The sequence below is a fragment of the Oryctolagus cuniculus genome, chromosome X (assembly GCF_964237555.1).
Source record: "Oryctolagus cuniculus chromosome X, mOryCun1.1, whole genome shotgun sequence".
Taxonomy (NCBI): Eukaryota; Metazoa; Chordata; class Mammalia; order Lagomorpha; family Leporidae; genus Oryctolagus; species Oryctolagus cuniculus.
Window position 1 is genome coordinate 68,252,818 of NC_091453.1, and position 12,378 is coordinate 68,265,195.

A 12,378-nucleotide genomic window follows, 5' to 3' on the forward strand; every position below is an offset into this window, starting at 1 on the left:
TCTTCTGGAATCATAAAGGTCTTTAGAAAGAGAAATGAGGGCTTTCCTGAAAAGTCACTTTTACCTAAGAAAAAAGTGTGAATTTACAGGGAGAAAATATGACACTAGTAGTAACATACCAGCAATATTGAAAAAGAAAATATGTAAAATTCTTAGAGTGGGAAAGAAAACTATAGCATGCAGAAGCTCTCTGTTATGGTTATTGTAAACCTCCATCACATCATAAGAAACTAGAATCATTTTGAAAAAAATGGTTGTCAATTGTAAACAAGTTTTTAGTTCTTCAAACTAAATGCATTATGTATTAAGAACATAGTTGATTGGCAATGACATGTTATCTTAAGGTTTTAAAATAAAAATGTGAAAAATGGAGCTGTCTAGAGTTTGAGGCCATAGCTCTATATATCACTGTCCACCTGGTGGTGATCAATATGAATTACAGGAATAGTATCTAGAAGAAAACATCAGAAGGCAGTTTCACACACTCAGAAGTGTGTAGGGAAAATTCATACTTTTCAAATAGAAACATTATAATTTCTGAAATATGTTGAACAAAAAATGTTATAGTATTTTACCTTAGCAATAATTCTCATACTATAGTCAAATAACGTTCAATGTTTAATAAATAAAATACATTATTATCAATGAAAAAATACTGCAAAGCTGATTGTAGAAGATACATGGAGGGTTAAAAGAAACTACCCACTCAGATGTGAGCCAGATGGAATCCCTAAGCTTTAATTCAAAAAATCCCATGCCCTTGTGTTCATGATAGTCTTTCCACATTGATCTCAGAGACCCTTCCTACCTACCAACAAAAGAATTCTAAACCTTGAATGAGATGTTTGAAGTAAGCGCTTCCAATGGGTGAGAGCTCTTGCATCCAAACTGCCTAAGCCCTTCAGCCTGGACAGCTGGACAGCAGTCTTTGTGAGGAGAGCTCTTTACTAATAATTAACAGAAAGGACTGCAATCAAGTCAGGAAACCTCTCACAGCTCCAGTGTCACTGAAAGGGCACTTTGGCACTGTTTTCCCTAGTAGACTAATGAAATGGGAATTTGTAGGTTATGAGATCGGCACTACCTTAAGTGGATCCTGTATTGTTTGGTTTACAAAAGTAGTTTTATTAGCTTTCTGTTCTTGCCATCTCTAGCTAAAGTTGCATGATCAGATTAGGGTAGCAGGAAAGCACTATGTTTAAAAGACCTTTGTAGGTGAAGATACTTGCTAAATTCTTTGGTTTTCTCAATAGATTGAACATGAAATATAACCTTTCTGCCTAATAAAAGCTTTGTTGATGCAAATGTCTACTTTCAGGAATTTCTGAAGCAGGTTTAGCATGAGTGAAACCGTGAATAGAAAACTTTTGTTTTCAGTGGCCTCCATTTCATCATTCAATGCCCCATTTTGCCTTTCCCCAACCCCCATCAACCCACCCACCAAGAACTCAAAGCCTACATGCTGCCTTCCAGCTGTCCAGGCTTTCTCATGGCTCAGTCTCTTAAGCTTGCACCTCTCACTAAATCATTTGTTTTCTGGACATTTCACTCTTCCAATCACCCCCAGCAAGCAAATTTTGTCTGTTCTCTGTCATCTTCCTTCTTGATCCAGGCTCTCCTAGTTCATTTGGTAATCTTATTTGAATACTGTATGATACCATGTTGGCTGCAATTGAAATAATTGTAAACAACTAAGGCTCTTACTAAAGTTAAATATTTTAATTACCAAAAGATTTTAGTGGAAACATGTTAGTGAGAAAGATCGCTGAAGGAAACACAAGCTCTTTAGTGTTCCATTCCTCAAATCAAACATGTAAATAGCTGCCTACATATCAAAGTATAATCAATTGTTGTTTAAAAGTAGAATAATTCTAAAAGATTTAAGTTTCCAAAGGAAAGATTTCCTTTGATGTCACAATTATTTTTAATTCAAAGTCTATCAATCAGAGTATTACTCATAAAGAACATAATCAAGAAACTTTTAAGAATTGGATACATCTTTAGAACACAAAGATGACCAAAAAGGACAATATCTGGAAATTGTCAAATTATGCTATCACTGCTTTTGGGATTATACAGTAAGTTCATATCCATGATTTAATGTGATCATCATAGTCAACTTTGATGTAGAAATGATAAGTATTATTGTGTAATTTTTAAGTAAATGATGCTGAGAAAGGATGTTAAGTTGCCTGAGATATCATATGGAGTTAGTAGCACAAGTTCTCTGACACATACCTCAATGTTTTATCCACTGTAAATATATACCCACTTGCCTCAGTTTCCCCAAACCCGATTTTGATCTTCACTTGGCTTGGATAATCTTCCATCATCAGTACTTCTTATATCAATGATTAAAAAGGAAAAAGGCATCGGATTCATGGCCTTTTTAAATGAATGCACTCTTTTATCTACAGGCTCTGGAGGTACATCACATACAGTTTTTCTACTATAGGAAGGAATTGAAAGTGGTATATTTATGATCAATTGTGAACTGAAATTGATCACTTGGACCAGTGAGATGGCATTGGTACATGCCACCTTGATGGGATTAAATTGGAGTCCCCTGGTATGTTTCTAACTCTACCATTTGGGGCAAGGCAGCTTGAGCATGTCCCAAATTGTACATCTCTTCCCTCTCTTATCCCCACTCTTATGTTTAATAGGGATCACATTTCAGTTAAATTTCAACACTTAAGAATAACTGTGTATTAATTACAGAATTAAACCAGTCATATTAAGTAGAACAGACAAAAAAAAAACTACTAAGAGGGATAATGTATTAAGTTGTTCATTAACAGTCAGGGCTATGCTGATCAAGACACAATTGATCATAATGAAAGGACTAAGAGTCAAAGGGAGCACATAAACAAGTCTAGTACCTGCTAATACTAACCGATAGAATAAATAAAGGGGATAGTGATCCAACATGGGAAGCGAGATATTCAGCACACTCATAGAATGGCGGATGTCCTAAACAGCACTCTGGCCTCAGAATCAGCCCTAAAGGCATTCGGATCTGGCTGAAAAGCCCATGAGAGTATTTCAGGCATGGAAAGCCAAGACACCCTGGCAAAAAAAAAAAAAAAAAACTAAATTAAAGATATCTATGAGTGAGAAGAACAGGTCTTCAAAGAAGGAGGTACCTTTCTCTGAAGGGAGGAGAGAACCTCCACTTTGACTATGACCTTGTCTAAACAAGATAGGAGTCAGAGAACTCAAGGGGCTTCCATAGCCTTGGAAACTCATGACTGGTGCATAGGGAGATTACTGATGCCATAAACAGGAGTGTCAATTTGTAAAGTCAACAACAGGAGTCACTGTGCACTTACTCCTCATGTAGGATCTCTGTCCTTAATGTGCTGTACATTGAGGCTTAATGCTATAACGAGTACTCAAACAGTATATTTCACTTTGTGTTTCTATGGGGGTGCAAACTGTTGAAATCTTTACTTAATGTATACTAAACTGATCTTCTGTTAAAAAAAAAAGAAGAAATTAGCAATTCCCAACTTGACTCTCGCTGGGATTAAACATGACAATAGGTCTGATCTGATTTCATCATCATTTAAAAAATCATCTATTATTTTTCACTTTATGTTTCTGTGTGGGAGCAAACTGTTGAAATCTTTACTTAATATATGCTAAACTGATCTTCTGTATATAAAGAGAATTGAAAATGAATCCTCATGTGAATGGAAGGGGAGAGGGAGTGGAAAGGGGAGGGTTGCAGGTGGGAGGGACGTTATGGGGGGAAGCCATTGTAATCCATAAGCCGTACTTTGGAAATTTATATTCATTAAATAAAAGTTTAAAAAAAAAGAAAGAAAGTGGTATATTTAACTTCTCTAAGTTAGACAATTTTATATGTGTTCTGCACACTTTTTTTCAAATGACTAAACCCCTTACTTCAGGTGTTTCAACAGTGTATTTTTCTTGTCATTCTCTTAGTACTAATGCTTACCACCAAATGTGATGATAATCACTCCCACAACCACATTTAATTTGCTGATCAATTAAATATCCCATAGAAACAGGTTCATTATCTGTTGTAACTGGGGTCACTCTCATTGGCCCCAAATCAAAACTATTCTCATAAAACACATACTTAACTGTGTGGCTGTTAGGCTTGATACAGAAAGCTTTTGTCACTCTTCCTTTCTTGTTCAACTAGTTTTCATGATCAAAACCCAGTACTTTTGGTGCCAGTGTTGGGACAGAGTAGGTTAAACTACTGCCTGCACTGTTGAAATCCCATATCAGAGTGTAGGTTCAAGTTCTGGCCATTCGGCTGCTGATTCAGTTCCCTGTTACTGTGTCTGGGAAGGCAGTGAAAATGGTCCAAGTGCATGTACCCCTGGCACCCATGTTGGAGACCTGGATAAATATGCAGGTTCCTGGTTTCAGCCTGGCCCAGTCCCAGTCATTTGCAGAGTGAATTAACATGTGAAAGATCTCTCTCTCCCCCACTATGCTTTTCAAACAAATAAATCTTTTTTAAAGCATTTCTCACTCTTCCATTATGAGACCAAGTGTTCAAGATTAGTTTTTGTGTCATTTGGAACCTCAAGAATGATGCTGCCATAGAGCTAATAGTACATTAAATTAATTTTGATAGGAAAAGTTATCATTTCAGCATGCATACACCTCAGCAGCATGTGGTCTTGGCATACATCTGAAAGATAGCTCAAGGCCCTGTGCCTGCAAGATTCAAGTGCAACCAGCTCATTGCTGGCTTGTGCAGCCAAGAGATGCCTCCATCACCCTTATTCTAATCATAGAGAGATAGCAAGCAGCAAGACTGCAGCCCCTCAAAAGTGTAGCACTATAATAAGCACATAAATGCATCTTGGATCTGTTAAAACCATTACTGATTAGATACTAAGGGTCTCTGTCCCTAGGCTGGTTACTACAGCCAGGGGCCCCAGAATCACCTGGTTAGAGTAGAGACTCATGGCACCAGATCAATAGATACATATACCAGCCAGTGTCACCTGTGGATGATTGGAACAGCCTTGGAATACAATTTCCTCCAAGATCAGGCAGGCTATAGTAATGTACTTGGCCCTACGTTGTGTTGCACTGGTCCTGGTAGGCTGCTGGCTCTGGGTGTGTTCTACATCACAGCATAGATGGCCACAGGACTTCTCACTCCATTCTTCTCTTAATTAGAGGCATAATAAGATATAGAGAATAATTGTATATTTGGGGGAAGGAAAGGTAGGTGGATGCCAATAAATTGTTTAGAAACCTGAGACTAGCACCACAGGGACTCACACAGCATTGATAGACTCAGGGTTGACACTACTGCGGTGCTAGTCATCCTCCTGACAGAACAGGTATCCCCATCCCTCTTCAAGGACTGCTACTTAAATTCAGAACTGATGGGTCTAAGAGGAGTCTCTCTTGCTCCCATTGTTGCTACCAGAAATTTTGGTGGAAAAAGAAACAAACAGACTCTTCTATAGCACCCAAATTGAAATAAATCTATACCATATAGCAAATTGATATATGAACACACATCTTTAGGAAAAATTCTTCTGCAACAAAAGCCAATGATTAAATTTAGATAAACAATGAATTTTTCAGATGTGCAAATATCAACATAGGAGCGCAGGAAGTACAAAAAGCAAGGAACACCAAAGTAACAGCTATAAAGAAATAGAGATTGACAAAATGACTGATTAAAATTCAAAGGAATGGATATAAGAATGCTCACAGTGATATGATGGAATAAAGATGGACAGTTGAATAACATCAGGGAAAAATGCATGACTTGAATGAGAAATTCATCAGACAGAGATTTTGAAAAAGAATCAAGCAGAAATCCTTCAACTGAAGACCTCAATAAGTCAAATTAAAAATACAATTGAAAATCTCAACTATTGACTAGATCAAACAGAACAAAGAATCTCTGAACTTGAGAACAGGCCTTTTGAAATGCCTGTTAGACAGAAAAGAAGTAGGAAAGAATGAAGACAGGATTCAAGACATTTGAGGTTTCATTAAATGAACAAATATGTGGATTGTGGGGATTTCTAAGGGTGAAGACAAAAGGACAAGATTCAAAAACATATGCAAGAACATGACAGAATACATCCCTAATTAGAGAAATCTATGCAAACACAAGAGGCCAATAAAAACTCAAATAGGCATGGCCATTAGATATTCTCAACATGACATGTAATAATCAAACTCTCAAAAAAACTACACAAAGAGAGGATTCTAAAATTTACAAGAGAAAACTGGCAGATCAATTTTAATGGAGCCCTCATTAGATTAATGGAAGATTTTTCAAAAAAAAATCGTACAGACCAAGAGGGAGAGGAATGATACATTCCAGTTTTGAAAAGAAACTAACTGAAAACCAAGAATACTTTATCAATGAAGCTATTTTTATAAGTGAAGGACAAATAAAGATTTTCCAAGACAAGTGAAAGTTGTGGAAATTCATCACAATCAGATAAGACAAAATACGCTTAAAAGAATCCTTACAGGAGCCAAAAAAGAGAGAGAGATAACAGCCATCATGAAAACAAGTGAAAGTATAAAAATTACTAGAAGCAGAACAAAGAATACTCAAAATAAATGGAATAATTTATTTTAAATTTGAAAACTAAGTCCTTAATTTTCAATAAAGACCTTGAATGCAAATGGAATAAATTTCACAAAAACAGATATAGACTGAATGGGAAAAAAAAAAACAAACAAACCTTGGAGAGGGTGTTTTGGCACAGTGAGTAAAACCACCACTTGCAATGCCAGAATCATACACAGAAAGCCAGTGCTAGTCCCAGTGTATGGAGTAAGACAGTATAAGTTGGCTTAAGTGCTTGGGACCCTGGCAACCATGTGGGAAACCAAGATTGAGATGCTGGCTCCTGGGTTCAGCGTGGCCCAGACCCAGCTGCTGTGGCCATTTGTGAAGTGAACTATCAAAGTCAATAAACTTTTAGCTAAACTCACAAAAAAGAGAATTCTTTTGTTTGTACTAGGATCCGAAAGAAAAATCCCTGCGCTTTCTGTCTTTGTGGCAGACCAGATTGAATTGAGGAATACATTTGTAGAAAAAAAAAGAGTACACAGATACTGAAAATGAGAGACAAGAAATGAGATATTATAACTGATACTGCAAAAGTAAAGATCATTAGGGACTATCGTGAACAATTATATGCTAATAAATTTACTTAAACAGAACAATAGCAAATAGCAGTATTGAATCGGTAATAGAACGTCTCCCATTCACATCAAGCGCAGGACCAGATGGCTTCACTGATGAATTCTACCAAATATTTAAAGAAGAATTATATCAATTCTTCTTAAATTATTAAAATAGTAAAGGACTCTTCCAAATTATTTTTAAGATTTATTTATTTATTTGAAAGAGTTACAGAGAGAGGGAGAGACAGTCAGAGAGACAGAGAGAGAAAGATATTTCATCCACTGGTTCATTCCCCAAGTGACTGCAACAGCCAGGGCTGAGCCAGGCTGAACCTTAAGCCAGGAACCAGGAGCTTCATTTAGGGAATCACGTACTTGTGCCATCTTCCACTGCTTTTCCCAAGCCGTTAACAAGGAGTTGTACTATAAGTGAAGCAACTGGGATTTGAACTGGTGCCTATATGGGATGCTGGCATCACAGGCATCAGCTTTACCCACTACACCACAATGCAGATTCCCCAACCTCATTTTATGAGGCCAGCATTATCATGACAAAACCAGACAGGTACATGAAGGAAAAAGAAAGCTAAAATCCATTATCTTTGATTAAACTGTATACAAAAACTCAGCAAAATATCAACTATAATAGTATATTAAATAGCATCGGCACCATGGCTTAATAGGCTAATCCTCCACCTGCGGTGCCAGTACTGGCCCAGGAGTGCAGTGGAGGATGGCCCAAGTCCTTGGGTCCTGCATCCACGTGGGAGACCAGGAGGAAGTACCTGGCTCCTGGATTCAGATCAGCACGGTGCGCCGGCCGCCTCGCACCGGCCACAGCGGCCATTGGGGGGTGAACCAATGGAAAAGGAAGACCTATCTCTCTGTCTCTCTCTCTCACTGCCCACTCTGCCTGTCAAAAAATAGTATATTAAATAGCTTATTCACAGTAATCAAGTGGGATTCAATTCTGTAATTTAAGAATCATCTGATATATGGATTCACTAAATGAAACACACACATGAACAGATTCATAGGCAAAAATCACATGGTCATCAGAATAGATACACAGAAGTCATTTGATAAAATTCAACATCCCTTAATGATAAAAACTCTGAACCCATTAGGTATAGAAGGAATGCACTTCAACATAATAAATACCATATAGGACAAGTCAACAGCTGACATCATACTGAGTGAGGGAAAGCTAAAGTTTCTTTTTCAAATATTTGGAAAAAAAGAATGTTTACTCTCACCATGTGTTTTTGACAGGCAGAGTTGAGAGAGAGAGAGAGAGAGAGAGAGAGAGAAAGGTCTTCCTTCCATTGGTTCACCCCAAAATGGCCGCTATGGCCGGTGCACTGCGCCAATCCAAAGTCAGGAGCCACATGCTTCCTCCTGGTCTCCCATGGGGTGCAGGGCCCAAGCACTTGGGCCATCCTCCACTGCCTTCCCGAGCCACAGCAGAGAGCTGGACTGGAAGAGGAGCAGCCGGGACAGAATCCGGCACCCCGACCGGCACTAGAACCGGGTTTGCCGGCGCCGCAGGTGGAGCATTAGCCTAGTGAGCCGCAGCGCTGGCCAACTCTCACCATTTATATTCAGCATTTCACTTGAAGTCCTAGCCAGAACAATTAGGCAAGAGAAAGAAATAAACACCTGTACATTATTGGGAATGAAAATTATATCCATTGTGGAAACATCTATTTTTTCCTTAAAAAACTAAATATTGGGTGTAGTGGTTGTAGTGTAGCAGGTTAAGCTGCTCCTTGGGGTACCTGTATCACATGTCAGAGATCACAGTACCAGTCCGAGTCCAAGCTACTCAATGTATGATCCAGCTTACTTCTAGGGCTTCCTGGGAGGCAGCAGGTGATGGTTCAAATGCTCGAACCCCTGCTTACCACGTGGGAGACCTGATTGGAGTTCCAGGGTCTTCGCATTTGTTTGACCCAGCACTGACTGTTGCTGATATTTGGAGAATAGACCAGAAGATAGAAGAGATAGAAGAGATTCTCTGTCTCTCTGTCTCTCTCTCTCAACCCTTGCCCTTGAAATAAGTAAATATTAAAAAAGCAAAGAGGGAAATAGAAATGAGAAGAGAGAGAGAGAGGAGAAGAGAGAGAGAGAGAGAGAGAGAGAGAGAGACTATGAATAGAGAAAGTTTCCATCCTCTATTTTACATGCAAAATGCCTACAACAGTCACAGTTGAGTCAGGTTAAAATCAGGGGTGTAGAACTCCATCCAGGTAGCCCATGTGGGTGGCAGAGACCCAATATTTCAGCCATCATCTGCTGTGTCCCAGGATATGGATTAGCAAAATGTAAGGCAGAAAAGCCAGGACTCAAACCCAGGCTCTCCAATACGGAAAGTAGATGTCCCAAGCAGGAAATGAACTGCTATGTCAAATACAATGTTTATTATGTGCCTATTCAAGGTGTAAAAAAATATTCTTGAGTATAGATAGTGGCAGTGGTTTCACTAACTCATTAAATGCCGAAACAACTATATTGTACACTTTAATTTGGTGTTACATAGTATTGAGTTATGTCACTGTAAATTTATTTGATAAAAAGTGATGGTGAAAGAAGAAATCATTAAATATGTGGTTAAACCTACATAAACATTGGCTATAAAAGAAACATTAACTAATATGGAATATTTTAAGATAATGTGATAATAAAACAATGGACAGTTATAGCATGTGTGATTGTTGTGGGGGTAATTTACCAGAAAAGCAGTTCTAAATAACTTATTTTGAAAATGAGATTCGACGTTTGCACCGATGTGAATTTCCTTAAGCAAAATGCTTATTTAAACTATAAGTTCGGAGCCAGTGCTGTGGTGTAGAAGATTAAGCTGCCGCCTGCAGTGCCGGCTTCCCATATGGGACGGTTTGAGTCCTGGCTGTTCCACCTCCAATCCAGCTCCCTGCTAATGCCTGGGAAAGCAGCAGATGGTCCAAAAGCTTCGGCCCCTGCATCCACTGGGAAACCTGAAAGAAGCTCCTGGCTCCTGGCTTTTGGTAGGCCTAGCTACATCTATTGTGGTCATTTGGGGAGCGAACCAGCAGATGGATGATTTTCTCTCTTTCTCTCACTCTCTCTCCATTTCTTCTTTCCAAATAAATAAATAAATAATAGGGGGCTCACATAGTGGATAAAATGAATAAAATCACTGCCTAAGATGCTAGCATTCAATATAGGTAACAGTAAAAAATCCCAGCTGCTCTGGTTATGCTCCAGCTCCCTGTTAATGTACCTGGGAAAGTGGCCAAAGATGGCCCAAGTGCTTGGGCCTGTGCACCCAGGTAGGAGACCTGGAAGAAGCTCCTGGCTCCTGGATTTGGCCTGGTGCAACCTGGGACACTGCAGCCATTTGGGGACTGAACCAGCAAATGAAAGATCTCTTTATCTCTATCTCTCCCTCTCTATTGAAAAACAGCAACACCAACACTAAGTTAAATGCTGATTTGATAGTTACATATTGTATATATGTTTTGTATTATAACACTGTCCCCTACAAAATTTACAATGGAAAAACCTGTAAGTTAAATACAAAACTTAAAAATAGGATGGAGAATGCACACACTTGTACACAGAACAGAGCATAAAGAAAAGCTGTACAATCCAGTAACAGAGAAGAGTGACTAGAGGGGGAAGTATTGGAAAGCTTCTGCCCTGAAACTGTGCAGTTTCAAAGCCTGCATGCTCTGATTTCTAGTTACTTAACACTGGGCAAGGTGTATAACTTCCTTATTTTTCAGGTTTCTTGTCTGTAACTTGAAGAAAATAATACCATGTATAATATATTTCATGGGAAAAATCTTTGTAAATACAGATAAAATGATTACTTAGAACAAAACTTAGTAAAAAAATGCAAATAAAAATAACAGGAATAATAGGAGCATCTGATTAGAAAGCATGAAATACTTTTAAACACTTTTTAAAGTGTTTAAGTACTTTTTAAACACTTTTCTGTGTATGTAGGGGCATGCATTGTTTTGGCTTCTTTAATAGTACATTTCTTCTCTTTTCTACCCCACCTCACCCCCTGCATCTTGCACACATGCACACACACAGAGCTCCACCTAATGATAAGTCCCTTGGAAATTATTTTTAAGTATAAATTATAAAAACAGAATCACACTTCACAAGTGTGGCATAAAAAGAAGGCAGAATATTATTTAAATGTATGTGCATAGCATTTGTTCAAAGTAGAATTTCACTATCATGTTCCATTGTAAAGATCCAGAAAAAAATTTGCTCCAATTTAACAAACACTAGTAAAGAAATAATAGATAATTTTCAATGTATTAATAAAAAGTACTAAAATACAGAACAGATGCATGCAGCATGCCTTCGAGAGTGAGGAACTTGGAGGGAGACCACATGCACAATATGCTTTGCCTAATCACATTTGCACTCTTGCACATGATGAAATATATGGCTTGGAGTCAACTTCTTTGGCGGTCAGAATACACAATCTGTGTCCATGGTAACATTTGGCCCTTGGATAAAAGCCTACACAATCAATATGGTTTCAAATTTTAGAACAAATGTCATATATTATTGAGATCACTGGTCTTCAACTTCAGGGTTAGGTAAAATATTCTCAAAGGTATGGCATTCTGGAAAAAGATGGAGCAGAGAAAAGAAGAAAGGAGAGTGAGTTTAACAGTGTAAGGCAGCTGCTTACTCCCAGTCTAGAGATAAGGTGCTATTGCCTAGTTATACTCTGTTTCTCAGAGAACTTGACTCATCCATTCCTCCATTAGATCTGCATGCTATTTGGTACACAGCTCCCTTCAGACATTAACTTCAGCAAAGTGTCTCTGGATGGATGGATTCCTTATTGACTCAGGGTATTTCTTCAACCTTTCCTCACCATGGTTGGCTTACCCAATAGTGACTTCATCTCTTTTATTCACAGCATGGGTGAATAGACAGCCACAATAACAGACACCATAGATGACTGACAACTCTGAAGAATTTGATCTAGCTTTATAGCTTCTACAGTAGTGGTCTCGAGAGGGAAGTTAGACTTTAAGATCTTTTTTTGGCAAGTGGAGGAAGTCTGCTTTGATTGACATATTCTAGGACCATCCAATCATACACACTGGAAACCTTTATTTGAGTTTCATAAAAGATTGGTTTCAATGAATAAGAAAGTTGGATTAATGGTCATTTTGGTGGGATGTTCCAACGTTAGACTCC

The 12,378-nt window shown here is 38.3% G+C and overlaps 1 pseudogene; it reads left to right on the forward strand.

The window, feature by feature from the left end:
* The first annotated feature begins 6,910 nt into the window (after positions 1–6,910).
* On the forward strand, positions 6,911–7,063 carry LOC127485043 (small nucleolar RNA SNORA31; annotated as a pseudogene).
* Positions 7,064–12,378: the final 5,315 nt, after the last annotated feature.